This window comes from Miniopterus schreibersii (genome assembly GCF_964146895.1).
Source record: "Miniopterus schreibersii genome assembly, chromosome: 8".
Classification (NCBI taxonomy): domain Eukaryota; kingdom Metazoa; phylum Chordata; class Mammalia; order Chiroptera; family Miniopteridae; genus Miniopterus; species Miniopterus schreibersii.
This window is the reverse complement of record NC_138109.1, coordinates 71,038,941-71,056,933: the sequence shown is the minus strand read 5'-3', so window position 1 is coordinate 71,056,933 and position 17,993 is coordinate 71,038,941.

Genomic DNA, 17,993 nt, shown 5'->3' with positions numbered 1-17,993 from the left:
AGGAGTGGGGTTTGCAGAGTCAGTGCCAGAATTACACGCTGGGCATGGGAGGGTGAGACTGGAGCTGAGAGAGAACCGTTTACTAACGGGCTCGCGAACAACGTGCACTAGTGTGAAATCTAGGCCACTTATCTTTTAGTTCACTTAGAAGACGTGGTCAGAATCCGGACAGTAATTGAGGAAGTAGGAGAGGTCATATACTTTAGCTGGGACAGAACTTGTCACTTTTCCTTTGAGAAGGTCTCTTTCTAACGCAGCTTCTGGGGGTTAGACATTCATACTATGAACATTATTTATTAGCACATGCATTTATTTAGCACATGTCAGGATATACCTTCTAGGTTTATGGCGTTTGCTGCCTGAGGATTCTGTAGATGGAAGAGAGGGATTATTTAAAGCAAAACTTTCCACTGTGGCCATAACAAATTTGTCTGAAGTCAGCCAGGGTCTTAAGCAATTTTCTTTTACTATAGTCCACTCTTTATCACCAAGGGGGCTCTGTGTGTGTGTGTATGTGTGTGCATCAATTTTAAAATATTAAAAGAATACAAACACTACCTCATCCCTGCTACTTAATCCATTTTTGCAATTTCTCAGGCAGTTTGGGAGAGGGGAGGAAGTTTAGCCTCTCTCTTTGGTCACAGATTATATTTGGTGAGATTAATTCTCCCACGGAATCAGTGCTGGGCTGTCACACTTCTGCTGCACTTAAGTCTATTATGCATCTAGCTAAGCACACAGAGTAGGCTGTAGCTTAGAGTGGGGCGCGGGGTGCGGGGAGAGCTCTGGGAAGGTAAAAGAGAGAAACTGTGGAGGGCAAAGAGGGAGACAGAAGATAATTTCTTTCTAAGCTCATCCTTCAAAAGGAACCAGACCCATTAAGGCCCAGTCATTCACTCAATAGCATAACATTTATTGAACATTTCCATGCCAAGTGTTGCAGGATACAAAGTCTCTAGGCTCCAGGCATACAGAGAAACATAAAACATGACCCCTACCCTCAGGAAGCTTTCTGCCCGGTGGAGAAGCTGCAGGAGTGAAATAAGCTGCTCTGTCAAGAGCTCCATAGAGATGGGCACATGGTGTTATGGGAATAGAAATGGAGAGCATCAAAATCACACTAACAATCTGGAAGGCTTCCTGAAAGAGAAGCACTTTTAGCTGGTTGAAAACAAAGGAAATACAATTTTGGGAAGACAGACAAGTATCTTTAAGGCACAGGGGCAGGAAACAGTTTAGTACACCTGGAGCATAGAATGAGAGATAGAACAAGATAGGAGGACATGGGACTTTCAAAAACTGTGAGGATATGGAATTTCCCCCCATTTTCAAGCTAATAAGTCAGTATAGCAAAATTTTATGGATGCTGACAGACATGAGCCTCCTAGGTCAGAGACAAAGGACTTTATTATTAATGCTATCGCAAGGAGCATGAGCATCGGCATGTTTTCATCACTTCCCGTCTCCCCCTGTTCCCACATGGGTGATGTAATGGACCAGATAACGCTACAGATTCAGTGGATATGCATTGCAGCTGAGGAACCCAGAGCCAAGGGCACAATAATTCTTAAGCAAGCAGCCCGCTACCCAGTCCCCCTCTCTGATGGTCCAATAGTTACACAGTAGGCATGCTGTGGTCACCTTGATCTACTTAGGAACCTATGTGACTAGCTAAAGGAACCGCTCAGTGTTAGGAGATGAATGAGTCTTGCAGCACTCAGCAAGCAAAGTGCAGAGACACTTAACGCCCATAGTGAACTGCCTCTCCCAGCAGGGGCTGGAGAGCTAAGCGGGGGCCATACCATGAAGGGCATTTTAGGCAACGCTAGGGGATTTGAATGTCTGAAAGCATGAGGAGCCGCTGAAGACTTTTGACAGAGAAATGTGATGACAACTAGAAAAGATTACTCACCTAGATATGTAAGAAAGGATTAGACAGATAGCGGAGAGAATGCAGGAGAACTAGTTAGCAGGCAATTCCAGTACAGTGGTACCTCGGTTTTCGAATGTAATCCACTCAGGAAAACCGTTTGAGTTCTGAAATGTTAGAAAACTGAGGGATCAACAGCTGACAGCGAGGCCTCAGGATCTTGCCCTCAGCAGAAGCCATGTGGCATGTTCGACTCCCGAGGCCTGTTCGAAAACCAAAGCATTTCCTTCTGGGTTTAGGGCGTTGATAAACCTGAAATGTTTATCAACGGAGACGTTCGAAAACCGAGGTACCACCGTAGTCTATGCCTAACTGGTAGCTGGGAGGCCACCTCTAAGTTCTCTTCATGTTTTCTCATCTGTAAATAAGAATGGTACAGCCCTTGCTTAGCTCTCCAGCCCCTGTGGGAGAGGCAGTTCACTCTGGGCGTTGAGTGTCTCTGCACTTTGCTTCTGTAAATAAGGAGTGAAGGGCGGTGGGATGGAGCTAGGAAGAATATGTACACTTTAGGGGCAGGTAGAGGAGGAAATCTACTTTACAGAGCACGAGACTAAATGAGCTAGTACATGTAAAATGCTAATAAAATGTAGGGCACAAAGTAAGTTATCAGTAATATTACCTATTAAATTTCTTCTTAAATTTCTCTTTTTAAATAACCACACAAATATCCTTTAGATCTTACTTTAAATAATATTCTTGGCCTTGCCAACTTTCCACACCCTTATTTCTACTTCACACATTATATAATTTTATAAGATTATAATTTGACATCTGTGTGCTCTTTTGAGTGCCCCACACACCCAAAGTCTAATTTCCTTCTATTGCTATATTAAATTTTCTGTTTTTAAAGCCATCCATTCTGTAGTACTTTGCTATGGCAGCCCGAGCAGACTAAGAGCCCAGTTGAAGTACGAGGTATCCGGGGAACATCTTAATGGTGTTTCTAGTCGGTATTATAATGCATAAATCTGAACTCCAGAAGGGGGAGAGCTTTGCTACAAGATAGATTTAGGAGTAGTCATTGAGCGGATGGTAAGTGAAACCATGAATTTGCATGAAAACTTTCTGGAAAGTATAAAGAATGAAAAGAGTGAAGGGTGGTGGGATGGAGCTATGAAGAACATATACATTTTAGGGGCAGGTAGAAGAAGAAATCTCCAAAGAAGACAGAAAAAGGGTGATCAGGTAGGATGGAGACAAGGAGAGAGAGCACAGAAGCCAAAGGCGAGGATTTCACAATCCCCTGACCTGAGATAGTTGAGTAATAAAACACCGTGCCCACTGAGTAAGGCAATTTGTAGGTAATTGTAAAGAAAATAGTTTAAGGTAGTGGACAAGTGGGGAGTCAATGAAATTTGAATTATGGGTGACAAAGTTGTGATACTATATATAAAGTGAGGACATTACCTAGATGATAAAGGCTTTATAGGATGTTCCGTCTGTGTTGGTTGGAAAAATATACGAAGCAGAAAAGGCAATGAAGTGGACAGTCTTCTTTTTAATTTTATATCTCTCTGGAAGATAATACAGTTGGCTTTCAAGGTCATAGCAACAATATGCATTCCTCTTGCCTATTGGAAAAAAAAGTTAGGCGTGTGTCCCAGGTATTCCACTTGTGTTCCAGATAAAGTCTGGACTCTGTTCTAGCATTCCTGGGCCTTCCTCTTCTGCAAAAAAATTGAAAGCAGGGAGTGAAGAGAAGAGAGCTGGCTATCTTGTTGATCATGATAAAATATACTGTTTTTAAAAGCATTGGGAGTATTTTAAGATAGTTGGGAGCAAGGGCAGGCCAAAAGACCATGCAATGGAGACCTGTCTTATCTTTCACTGGAACTTATTAAAAGCCTGGGAGAAAATTAAGGAGAAAATATATGCTAAAAACTTAAATGAAACATGGGTGTAGGGTCAAGCAGTGTGCTCATTATAGGAGATGATTGTTGCAATTAATGGTGATGCATATGAATAATGTCTATTAATGAAAGCTCTATGACTCTACTGTTTCTTTGAAGCTTCTCTCCTCATACAGGCTGCTCCTCAATTCCTCTCTGTTAACCGGGTCACAATATGTACTGTCTTCTTATTTCTGGAGGGTGTGTGTATGACTCTAGATAGCTTGATATATAGCTATGGTAAGTAGTCCTACAGGAGGCAAATATCCTAAAATAAACAAAGGAGCTGGATAGTATTCTTAGTTGAATGTAATCCAATATGCAATCAAGTTCATGGTCACCTGTGATTAATGTAAACTAACATCCTCCCATCTAAAGATGAAAGAGTGGGATAGTCTTGCCTTAATACTGACTATCACACATTAGCCTATTGAAAAATTACTGAATTTTAAAGTTGGAAGGGCTTTTAGAGATCACACTTTGTAATGTTTTATTTTACAGGTAAGAAAGTTGAGGCCTAGTTAGACACAATTAGATCTTGAAGCTCACACAACTGGATGGTGGCAGGGCCAAAAGTGGCACAAAAAGTTTCCAGTGACTTTATTATTACTTGTTATACGTACCACACCTATGAACAGAAGAGGTCAAATTCACGATTATGTGTTCAGACAGATTTGAATGTATTTTTTAAAAACGCTGCTCTACTCCATACTTATGGTTTTCATGCACAGACAGATTCCAAGACCTATTAAGCATTTAGTTATATATTCTTCGACAAGAGCCTTGCCTCTTTTATCTTCCTTTATTCTACTTTCCAAGAGCTTCTTTGGGAATGTTTCAGGATGATGATGAAGAACATAATAAACTCAAGGGCCCCTTGATAGTCCTGCTGAAAGAAAGATCCCTCAGGGGGCATGTGGTTCCTGAACTGTGAAAGGAACAGGAAGAAGCGCAAACATACTGAAGGGGAGAGGGAGAGAAAGCTGCAGAGCCTTGGGGCTCCTGCTTGGTCTTTCCTGGCAACCTCAGCACCTTGACTGTTCACCTTTGAAACCTGCTCTGAATTGTTTCTTTTAAAAATAGCAGTCCTGTCACAGATGCATGTCATTCTCTCCAGCATCGAACAGACAGCTCATGTTCTTCGCTGGCATTCTATTCTATAGCTTATGAATGTCCTCTAGCAGCAGGCCACGGGCTCATGAGTCATCATGTCCCGTCTTGACTCTCTCTTTCTCATTTCCAACAAATCCTGCAGAATCAATTGTCAAATTATTTATTTTCATGACTCTTGATGTTTACGACTATTTATTTCTATTTGCCCTTGGAAGGAGCACTGTCAAAAGTTCTGATCTCAAGTTTCACCTCAGCCTCTTCTTAACCCTGTGGCTACAACCAAATCACCTGACTTCTCAGAGATGTATATTTTTCTTCTGTAAAGCTGTACATTTTATAACCTGGTCTGTCAGACCAATGAGATAATGTGGGAGGTGCTTGTCATTCTCTGGTAAGTGCGATGAGCAGAATTCCAAGATGGGCCCCAAGAAGCCCATCCCCTGCTATACACACCTTGTGTAATCCCATCCTTTTGAGTGTGTGTGAGACCTATGAATATGATGGGGTTTCATGCCTATAAACTAGTTATTAATCAGCTGACTATGAGTTAATCAAGAGGGAGGTTATTCTGTGTGAGCCTAACCTAATCAAGTGATCCCGTAAAAGATGAACTAGATCCTTTCTGAAGGGAGATATGAGCTGGAGAGAGACTTCTGCTGGACCTGACAAAGCCGGTAGCCTTGTTGTGAACAGCCAGTGGAGGGTGGGCCTGTGAATATGGCAAGGACTTGAGTGTGGTCTCTAGTAGCTGTGAATGGTCCCCAGCTGACAGCTAACAAGAAAGCAGGGACTGCAGACACACAGCTGTAGACCAATGAATTCTGACACCATCTGAGGAGGCTTGGAAATAGGTTCTTCCTTGGCTGGGCCTCCAGATGAGAATGCAGCCCAGTTGCCACCTTGACCTCAGCCTTGTGAGAGCAGAGCAGAGAGCCCACCTGAGGCCATGTCAGAATTCTGGCTCACAGAAGTTCTGAGATAACAAACTTGTGTCGTTTTAAACTGTTAAGTCTGTGGCAATCATCATGCAGCAGTAGAAACGAATATAGTTAGTACTGAACACCAAGAGGTGAGAAGTGAGGGAAGTGAATATTGTTTCTTCTCTCCCCATCCCCTCAGCAGCTAGAGCATAGGTGAGGCCAATCAGATGTGCCCATCTGGAACTTTGATGGGAGGGACCCAAAGACTCAGGGACTATTAGAAGGCAGTGGTAGTGGTGGCAGATGCCCAGTGGTAGCAGGGCTTGGCACAGCTTTCAGACCAAATGGGGCTGTGGCATTACTTTGGTTGTGCTTCATGGAACCAGGTCCCCTTAGTTTCTAACTATTCTTCATGCTTTAGTGTTAATGTAAATTCAGTGAACTATTCATTGTTTATTCAATACATTTATTTCTACTGCTTCTGTTATTTGCCACCGAGAACTTGGATTATTATAGATCATATGTGTTAAAGTGCCTTGTAAACTGTGACAAATACTATAGATGTTACATACTGTTTTAATTGTTTCTGCTTTCACTTTTCTTCAGGCTCATATATATATGACCTTAGACCCTCTCTGAGCTGTTATAATTTTTGGTGTTTTTCTGCAAGCTGATATTCCAATAAATAAATGGAAATAATATGTAAATCTATGTGGATATGAAGAGACTTAGAAAAACTGAGTGAGAACATTCAGGGACTCAGAGAGGGATCATTTCTTAGGAGTTTGAAGGGCTTGTTTAGATTTAAATGACTTGCCTTCAGTCAGACTCAAAGGTCAAACAGAGCAATCTCCGCCTGCCTTAAAAAATTTTAAAAACAAGTTTTTGCTACTGGGAGGGTTTCTAGAGAAGATGTTTCCTTAACCGTTCTTCAGAATGAGCTTGAACCTAGGGAATATATTGTTCCAGTTGGTTCAGATTAACTTCTAGGATTCACATTTTTACTTTCAGGGAACCAGAGGCCTGTACATATCTTCATAAACTGCCTGCATTTCTGCTACTGGCAAAATGAGAAATAAATGAAATGACAAGCACCATCTTTAAAAACAAATGATCACAAAACACCAATTTAAAAAGAAACACAGCACTGCATTATCAGAGTCATCTCAGGAGCCTTGGGGTTCTGGGAAAGAAGGGGTGAAGTTCGGACAGCTAACCACACTCTCTGCAGCTACGTTCTTAGATTTACATGTTAGGGTTTTGAAGCTATAAAAAGTTTGAGAGCACCTGATAGCAGAAGTATTTGCTTTGACTATGTAAACCCAGGACCACTAGGTCAATTTACATATGGCCAGTGGGGTTCTGGAGACCTATTATGCAGAATGGTCTCTGCATTTTAAAAGAAAAGACTAAAATGCATGACTTTCTCCACTCGCCACATTTGCATCTAGTTTCCAACAAGGGGAAATAAGGTTTTTGCCTCTGATCTCTGGCAAGAGAGCCTGATGAAGCAGAAAGTTTCCTTGGGGCTGGAAGCAGTTAGAGAACAAATGTTCTCTTTAGAGCACAGAAAAGGTGGTAGGAGGAAGAGGAGTCATGTTGTTGTGCAGCGCTTTGCTGAGTAGCTTCCCCAGTATAATCATCTCAGGACTTCATTTGAAGTTTCTAAATTGAGAAAAAGCTGCCACGATGACATCAACAGAGAAAGCTTTAAAAATGAGTAAATATAGAAGATGGGTCCAAGCTGGTGGCATAGAACACTGAGCTTGCCCCCTCCTAAAAGCGCTTTGAATATACACCTATATTTAGAGCAATTCTTCCTGAGAGACAACTGAGAACCAATTGACTAGCTTCTACACCTCAAACAAGAGAGAGAGAGACTGTGTAGAGAAGGTTGGGGAACCACAGGAGCTCTCTGGGAGCTGAGAGAAAGACCAGAGGAACTGGTGAGCACTATTGTTTATGTTTTCCCTACACTCAATAGTGGGTGGGAGCTCTATCCAGATTCTTGGACCAATCTACAGGGCTGCTGTAGCACATCCCCAGCTAGCTATCTCAGAGTTAGCTCTAGCAGGAACATTAGTGCACCACAGCATGTGAACAAGGGGCTCCTCCATCCACAGACTGATCCAGTGGGTAGAGCAGGGCACTGATGCATGCACATATTGGGCTGCACACACATGTTGGGCTCCCCTGCCTGGAGAGCATGCAAAACTAGCAAAGTGTTATGGTACATACATATAGGGACGCCCCATGTGGAGATAGTGAGGTGTTCCTAGTATACACATGGGGCTGCCCCACCAGGAGAGGGTTCAGAACTAGTGAAGTACAACCATGTGCACAAAGAAGGCTGCTCAGTCAGGAGAAAGTGTGAAGATATTAAGTTGAGGCAATACTTGCACTCAAAGCAGCCCCACCCAGACTCTGCTCCAGCAACAGACAATTAATGCAACAGGACATGTCATGCATGCACCGCTCAGCCCTGCCAACACTGGGCAGCCCTGCCCAAATCAGAGTGTCAAGGAAGTGCACACATAGCAGGCTGCCCCACCTAGAACCCACTAATTTTGGCCAGGCAGTACACAGCATGCAACCACCCTGACTACAACCAAAACCATCTGGCACACAAAGATCACTTTTTCAAGGGAGATATAGCTATTTCATCTAACTCTTAGGAAAAAACACAGAAAGTCAAACAAAATGGAGAGACAGAGTATGCCACAAATAAAAGAGCAAGAAAAAGAAACAGAGAAAAACTCTAATGAAACAAACATAAGTAATTTCCCTGATAAAGAATTCAAAGAAACTGTAATAAAGACGCTCAACAGACCCAAGAATGGAATAAGGAACTGAGAGTACTTCAACAAATAGTTAGAAAATGTAATAAAGAACCAATCAGAGATGAAGAATACAATAACTGAAATGGAAAATACTTTAGAAGGAATCAACAGCAGATTAATTAATACAGAAGAATGGATTAACAGCCTGGAGGACAAAGGAGTGGAAATCATCAAATCAGAGCAACAAAATGAAAAACAATTTTTAAAGGAGGATAGTATATGGGACGTCTGGGATGGCATCAAGTGCTCTAACATTTTTATTATAGGGATTCCAGAAGGAAAAGAGAGAGAGAAAGGGACAGAAAGTATATTTGAAGAAATAATGGCTGAAAACTTTCCTAATCTGGAAAAGAAAACAAGACATTCAGGTCCAGAAAGCAGAGAGTTCCAAACAGGATGAAACAAAGAGGTCCACACCAAGACATATTGTAATTAAAATGGCAAAAGTTAAGGATAAAGAGACAAGTTGAAGGTAGCAATAATGTAACAGGTCACATACGAAGGCAACCCCATAAGGCTATCAGCTGATTGCTCAGCAACAATTTACAGGCCAGAGGAAGTGGCAGAAAATAGTTAAAGTGCTGAAAGAAAGGAACACACAACTTAGAATACTATATCCAGTAAGGTTATCATCATTCAAAATTAAAGAAGAGATAGAGTTCCTTCTATCAGAAGTTTCTTCTATTAGACAAGCAAAAACTAAAAAAGTTCACCAATACTAAACTGGCTTTACAGGAATGTAAAAGAGTCGTCTTTGTGTAGAAAAGATAAGGCTATGACCCAAAATAAGAAAATACAGGAAAGGAAAAAATCTTACTGGTAAAGGCAAATATGTAATAAATGGTGAATCAACTACTTAAAAAGCTAAATAAAGATTAAAAGAGAAAAGTAGCAAAATTAACTATAAGTACAATACATAAGTGATACTCAAAACAGTATAAAACATGACATCAAGAAAAGAGTAAAGGGAGCAGTAAAACTGTAGTTTTTGTTTTTTAAAAAAAATATGTCTTTATTGATTTCAGGAGGAGGAAAGGAGAGGGAGAGAGAGATAACAACATCAACAATGAGAACAGTCATTTATCAGTTGCCTCCTACATGTCCCCACTGGGGATCGAGCCTGCAACCCAAGAATGTGCCCTGGGCAGGAATCGAACTGGATCATCTCCTGAGTCATAGGTTGATGCTCAACTGCTGAACCACACCAGCTGGGCAAAATCTAATGTTTTTAAATTTTGTTTGAACTAAAAAGTCTATCAGCTTAAAGGAGAATGCTATAGATAGAGATGGCTACATATGAAATTCAGAATAACCGCAAACCAAAATCTTTTAAAAATACACAAAAAAATAAAAAGAAGAGAACCCAATCAAAACACCAAATAAAACCCAGCAAATCAAAAGGATAGAGATCAAGAGAAGGAGAAAGGAACATAGAAAAACACCCCCCACCCCCAAGTAAACAATTTAAAAACTGGCAATAAGCACATACCTATCAATAATTACTTTAAATGTAAATGGACTAAATACTCCAAACAAAAGACACGGGGTGCAGAGTAGATTAAAAAACAACACCCTTCTATATGCTGCTTAAAAGAGACTCACTTTAGATTTAAGAACACACACAGACTAAAAGTGAAGGGATGGAAAAAGATATTCCATGCAAATAGAAACAAAAGAAAAGCTGGGGTAACAATCTCATATCAGAAAAAATAGACTTCAAAACAAAGAATATAAAAAGAAGCAAAGAAAGACATTACATAATGATTAAGGGATCAATTTAAGAAGAGGCTTTAACAATTGTAAATATCTATGCACTCAACTTGGGAGCACCCAAGTATATAAAGCAAATACTAATGGGCATAAAAGCAGAGATTAGCAGTTTTTGAAAACTTTAATACCTCACTTCCCTCAATGTATCACCCAGGCAGAAAATTAATGAGGAAATAATGGCCTTATATGTCACATTAGACTAGATCAACTTAACAGACATTTATAGAACATTTCATTCCCAAACTGCAGATTACACATTTTTCTCAAATGCACATGGAACATTTTCCAGGATAGAACACTTATTAGACCACATAACAAGGCTCAGTAAACACAAGAAGACTGAAATTATATCAAGCATATTTTCTGACCACAGTGGCATGAAAGTAGAAATCAACTACAGGAAGAAAACTGGAAAAACAACATGCTAATAAACAACCAATGGATCAAAGATGAAATAAAAAACTATCATGACACAAATGAAAATGAAAACACAACTTTACAAAATTTAGGGGATGCAGCAAAAGCAGTTATAAGAAGAAAGTTCATAGCTATCCAGGCATACATCAAGAAGCAAGAAAAGTCCCAAATAAAAAATGTAACCTTCCAAAATACACAATGAACTCATACAACTCAATAACAAACAAACAATCCAATTAAAAAACAGGCAGAGGACGTGAATAGACGCTTCTCCCAAGAAGGCATATAAATAACCAACAGATATATAAAAAGATTCTCAATTTTACTAGCTATTAGGGAAACGCAAATGAAAACTACAATGAGATACCACCTCACACCTGTTAGAATGGCTATTATCAATAAGACAAGCAATAACAAGTGTTGGAGAGGTTGTGGAGAAAAACAAACCCTCATTCTCTATTGGTGGGAATGTAAACTGGTTCAGCCATTATGGAAAACAGTATGGCGGTTTCTCAAAAAATTAAGAATAAAGTTATCATATGACCCAGCAACCCCTCTTCTGGGTATCCACCCAAAAAATTTGAAAACATCTATTCACAAAGATATATGCACCCCTATGTTCACTGCAGTATGGAAACAACCAAAGTTTCTTTCAATAGGTAAAGAAGATGTGGTACATATATATAATACAATACTATTCAGCCATAAGAAAGATGAAATACTGCCATTTGCGATAACATGGATAAATCTTGAGCATATCATGCTAAGTGAAATAAGTCAGACAGAAAAAAATCAAGAACCATATGATTTCACTCATATGTGAGATATAAAACTGAAAACAACAAATGAACAGGAAAAATAAACAAACAAAAATTCATAGACATGGACTATAGTATGGTGGTTACCACAGGGAAGAGGGTGGAGGGGTAGTAAAGGGTAAAGGAAGACAAATAAATAAATAAAATCAGAAATGAAAGAGGAGAGATTACAATTGAAATCACAGCAACACAAGGGATTATTAAAGAATACTATGAACAATGAATGATATGCCAACAAACTGGACAATCTAGAAGAAATAGATAAACTTGTAGAACCATATAACCTTCCAAGAGTAAACCAGGAAGAAACAGAGAGTCTGCATATTCCAATTACTAACAATGAAATTGAAGCAGTAATGAAAAAACTCCAAACAAACAAAAGCCTAGGACCAAATGAGTTCATAGGTGAATTCTAGCAAACATTCAAAGAAGAATTAGTTCCTATTCTTCTCAAATTATTACAAAAAACTGAAGGAGAAGGAGTACTTCCAAACTTATTCTACAAGTTCAGCATTACCCTGGTACCAAAACCAAAGACACTACAAAAAAAATAATTATAGTCCACTCTTCCTGATGGACGCTGATGTATAAGTTCTCAACAAAATATAGCAAAACGAATCCAACAATACATTAAAAGGATTGCACATCATGATCAAGGGGAATTTATACTAGGGATACAAGGGTGGTTCCACATCTGCAAAACAATTAATGCGATTCAGTACATCAACAAAACCAAGGATGAAAATCATATGATCATCTCCATAGATGTAGAAAAAGCCCTTGACAAAATTCAATGTTCATTTATGGTAAAAACTCTGAACAAAGTGGGTATAGAAGAAAATTACCTCAAGATGATAAAAGCTATACATGACAAGCCCACAGCTAACATCATACTTAATGGCAAAAAGCTAAAAGCTTTTCGTCTAAGATCAAGAACATAATAAGGTTGCCCATACTCATCATTATTATTTAATCTAGTATTGGAAGCCCTGGCCACAGCAATCAGACAAGAAAAAGAAATAAAAGGCATCTAAATTGGAAAGGAAGAAGAAAATTGTCACTATTTGCAGATGACATGATACTATAGAGACACCCTGAAAAATCCACCAAAAAATTAATACAATTAATAAATGAATTCAGTAGAGAAGTAGGATACAAAATCAATATATAGAAATCCATTGTTTCTATACCTTAACAACAAACAATTAGAAGTTAGGAAAACAATCCCATTTGCAATTGCATCAAAAAGAATAAAATACTTAGGAATAAATTTAACAAAGGAGGTGGAAGACCTGTACTCTGAGAACTATAAGACAGTGAAAAAAGAAACTGAAGACACAAATAAATGGAAGGACATATCGTGCTCGTGGATTGGAAGGTTTAATATCATTAAAATGGCCCAAAGCAATGTAAAGACTTACTGCAATCCCTATCAAAATACAAATGGCATTCTTCTCCAAACTAGAACAAATAAATTCTAAATTTATATGGAATTACAAAAGACCATAACTAGCCAAAGCAATCTTGAGAAAGAACAAAATTGGAGGTATCATGCTCCCTGATTTCAAAACAGTATGGTATTGGCACAAAAACAGACACAGATCAATAGAACAGAATAGAGAGCCCAGACATAAACCTGCCCTTATATCGTCAATTCATATATGACAAAGGAGGCAAGAATATACAATGGAGAAATGGTAGTCTTTTTAACCAGTGGTACTGGAAAAATTGGACACTTTAATGTAAAAAAAAAAAAAAGAAAAGAAACTGCACCACTTCAGTGCACCATATACAAAAATAAACTCAAAATGGATTAAATACTTAAATGGAAGATCTGAAACCATAAAACTCCTAGAAGAAAACAGATAATAAACTATTTGACATCAGTCTTAGTAATATCTTTTTGGACATGGAAACAAAAGCAAAAATAAACAATTGGGACTTAAACTAAAAAGCTGCACCGTGAAGGAAATCATCAACAAAACATAAAGGCAATGAACTGAATGGGAAAATATATTCACAAATACTACATTTGATAAGGGGTTCATAACCAAAACATATAAGGAACTTATACAAATCAATAACAAAAGATAAACAATCTGATTTTAAAAAAAGGCAGAGGACCTGAAGAGACATTTCTGCAAAGAACACGTATAGATAGCCATCAGACATAAGATACTCAACATCACTGATTATCAGGGAAATGCACATCAAAACCACAATGAATTATCACCTCACACCAGTGAGAATGGCTTTTATCAAAGAGTCAACAAATCGCGTGTTAGAGAGGTTTTAGAGAAAAGGGAACCTTTGTACACTGTTAGTGGGATTGCAGCAACTATGAGAAACATATGGAGATTCCTCAAAAAACTAAAAATATATCTACCATATGACCCAACAATTCCACTTCTGAGTATTTATCCAAAGAAAACTAAAACAATAATTTGAAAAGATATAGGCACTCCTATGTTCATTGCAGCATTATTTACAATAGCCAAGCTATGGAAGCAACCTGGGTGTACATGGACAGACGAATGGACAAAGATGTGATATCTATGTATATATACATACACATTGAAGTATTACTCAGCAATAAAAAAGAATGAAACCTTGCCATTTACAACAACATGATTGACTGAGAGGGTATTATGCTAAGTGAAATAAATCAAACAGAGGAAGATAAATACCATATGGTTTCACCATATGGAAGCTAAAAAAAATAAAACAAACGAGTAAACAAAAACCAAAAACATATTCATAGAAACAGATCAAACTGGTGTGGAGAGAGGATTGGGGGGATGGCTGGAAAAGGAGAAGGGGAATATAGTCAATCATAGTGTGGTAAGTGTGTAAGCTGACAGATGATCACTAGATTTAGTGTGGCGATCACATTGTAAGGTACGTAAACGTTGAATCACTATATTGTACTCCTGAAACTAATACAATATTGTATGCCAACTATACTTAAATTTTAAAGAGTGAGTATATATAGCAACCTCAGGTAGCAATTTTTACCATAACACTTAGAAGAGAGATGGTGAGCACACCAGAAAGCCAGTGGCCAAATGACAACGGGAGGGGGAGTGTGTACTGGTGGTCAGAGCAGCTTCTGGGGCAGAAGCAGAGCAATACCAGGCAGCAGGCCCGCGGAGCTCACTGGCATCAGACTCAGTCTGGGGTGGGGACACCTAGAGAGGATCAGGTGGAGGCTGCCCCGAGTCTGCTTATGGGCAGGGTCACATCAGTCCCGGAGGACCCTGTTGCCCTGAGGTTTCTTACATTGACTCGGCGTTAATGGTACATTCCTCGGAAGAGGAGAAGGCAGAGCGTGGTCAGGGGACCTGGCAGTATGTGGAGTACCATGGCTTCTATGTGGTCACTTTCTTTCACAGGCCTGGGCTTGCCTGGGAATAAGGGCTGTGTGCCAATTGATGCAGCAGAATCAACCTGGCAGCCAACCCCTTGGGGTTGACATGAGTCAGAAGAACTGTAGTTCTGTCCCTTCCTTTGATTTATGAACATGGCCTGTGATTTAGCGAGGCCTTGTAGCTTTCAAATTACCTATGAAAATGATGTTTTCATTTAAGGATATTATAATTTCAGTGTTTCAGAAGGCTTGGGAGCATAAAATATAGCTAAACAAAGTTTAAGTTATATTCCCTAGCTTATATAAAAATGAACATGGCTATAAGTGAGGCACTTTTTGTCTAGAAAAACTGATCGCAAGTTAGCACACATGGTTCACTTTATTCACATTAGTGAAAAGTCAGAGCTGTGATGTTTAAACTAGACCAGAAAGTTTCCACGAGAGAGCAAGGGACACACATGTTTGCAAATACTTTGACTTATTGCTTGAATGTGACGTGATTGACACCATGCAGTTCTCTAATGGACGTTCTGATTGGTTGTTTTGGTCAAAGATTTTGGCTGAGAGACAGAGAAAAATAAAGCCTGGTTAGAGGCACTCCTACCTACCAGGGAGTGACAAGTTGGCCAGGAATGAAAAAAACAAACTTAGTGCAAACAAGCAAGCCAGGGGCTGCAGCAGCAGCAGCTCGGTGCTGAGCGTTTATTCAGAATCAGCTACGGTACTGGATTGTATCTTACAATCATCACAAGGCAGTAGGTGTAATTATCCCCTTCTTACAAGTTAACAGTAACCCATCTAAGGCCACACTGCAAGTGGTCAAATGATGATAATGATGACAATGAGGGTGAGCTCTTACCTGCTTATAGTGCTTCTCTGTTTACAGGATGAATTATTAAATAAATGTCTCATTTATGCAGGTTTTGTTATTATCTTCATATTTTTGTGTGTGTAGGAAAACCTGACTGATATTGCTTTTATAAGAAAATAAGCATTAAAATTAATACTTATTAAAATAATAAGTCAAAAGTTTCTCCTTCTGCAGACCCACCAGCTGTGTGACATTAAGCAAATTACTTAACTGCTATGAGCCTTAGTTCCTTGCACTGTCTTTTTGGAGAACAAGGAATGAAAGTGGTGATCGCTGTGAGATGTTTAGTATTGTAAGGGTTCAATAAATATTAAATTAAAAATTCGATTATTAGATTCAAAATTCCTTGGGCTTTTGTCATGGAATTTATTTTACAAAATTGTCTATTTATTAAGGGGTTCATACTTTTGAAACACTACCACTGTATAATAAAGACAAGATGGATTGAAGCTATAGTGTCTGCTTATAGTTTGTAGTTTTGATATTTTCTCCTCAATATATTGACTCAGTAAGTATCTCGTTAATGCCTCCTGTGTGCCGTTTACTGTGCAAGGCATCTGAGATAAGCCAGTGAACCAAACCTGACCCTGCTTTCAAAGAGCTTACTGTCCAATGGGGTAGCCATTTATGGGGATTATTCCAGTATATGAGTGCATTTTAACTCAGCAGTTCCCCTTCTAAGTATTTCCCAAGAGAAAAGAGGAAATGGCTCTACATATGTTCATAAAAGTCTTTGCTGTAACTTTATTTACAATGCCTCAGACAGAAATTGACACAAATGTCTAAATGTAGGAAAATGGGTAGAGAAATTGCAATGTACCCATATAGCCTAAAAGTGACAAAAAAGATGAAACATAGATGTAAAGGCATGGAAAACCTTAGGAACATCATGCCCTTTCCTAAGGGAAATAAGCCAGACACAAAAGAGTACATCCTATGTGTACAATTTATATGGAATTCTTTAAAAGACAACTCTATAGTCTGTGATAAAAGGAATCAGAAAGTAGTTACTTGGGGTTGGAGATGGAATAGGTATTGATGGGGAAGGGGCCTAAGGGAGCTTTCTGGAGTGAAGAAACGTTCTGTATCTAGATGGGGGAGGTGTGGGATAAGATACACAGCTGTATGCATTCGTCCAGTCTCATCACACTGAGCACTAAGATGTGTACTTTTCACTGTACATAAATTCTCCCTAAATTAAAAAAAAACCTTAAGTATTTTGTTTTTATACTATTTATTATAAATAGCATTTTTGAAAGTCTTACTTTCCAAATGTTTGCTATTAATATATAGCAGGACAATTGATTTTTGTATATTGACCTTCTTTCTTCTAACATTGATAAATTCACTAATTAGATCTGGTAGTTGTGTTTTGTTTAAATATAATTTTCTTTGGCTTCTACATACAGTAGACCTTTGTCAATCTTCCATTTCTCTTAACTACCCCCTTATGTTTCCCACTTTTGTTTCTTTATGTTACAGTTGGGATAATTTCTTTTGTTTTATGTTCTAGTTCTCTGTCTTTGTGAATTATTCTCTTAAACTCATCTACTGAGGGGTGTTTTTTTGGTATTTTATTTATTTTTTACTTAATTGTTTAAAAATTTTAAATTAAATTTATTTGGGTGGCATTGGTTAAATAAAATTTTATAGGTTTCAAGTGTATAATTCTATAACACATCATCTGTATATTGCATTGTATGTTTGCCTCCCAAAGTCAAATATCCTTCCGTCACCATATATTTGACCCCCTTTACCCTTAGCTATGCCCCCCTTCCTTCTGGTAGCCACGGTACTGTCGTCTGTGGCCATGAGATTCTGTTTGTCTTGTGTGTTCATTTCTTGCTTTCAGTTTTATATCCCATGTCTGAGTGAAATCATGTAAGTTTTTAACTTATGTTTTTGTGTTTTTTCATTTCTAGATGCTCTGTTTGGTTCTTCAAATCTGCTAGGTCAGCCCTGGCTGGTTTGGCTCAGCGGTTAGAACATCAGGACCGGGACTGAAGGGTCCTGGGCTCGATTTTCAAGTGTGGGAGGCAGCTGATCAATGTGTCTCTC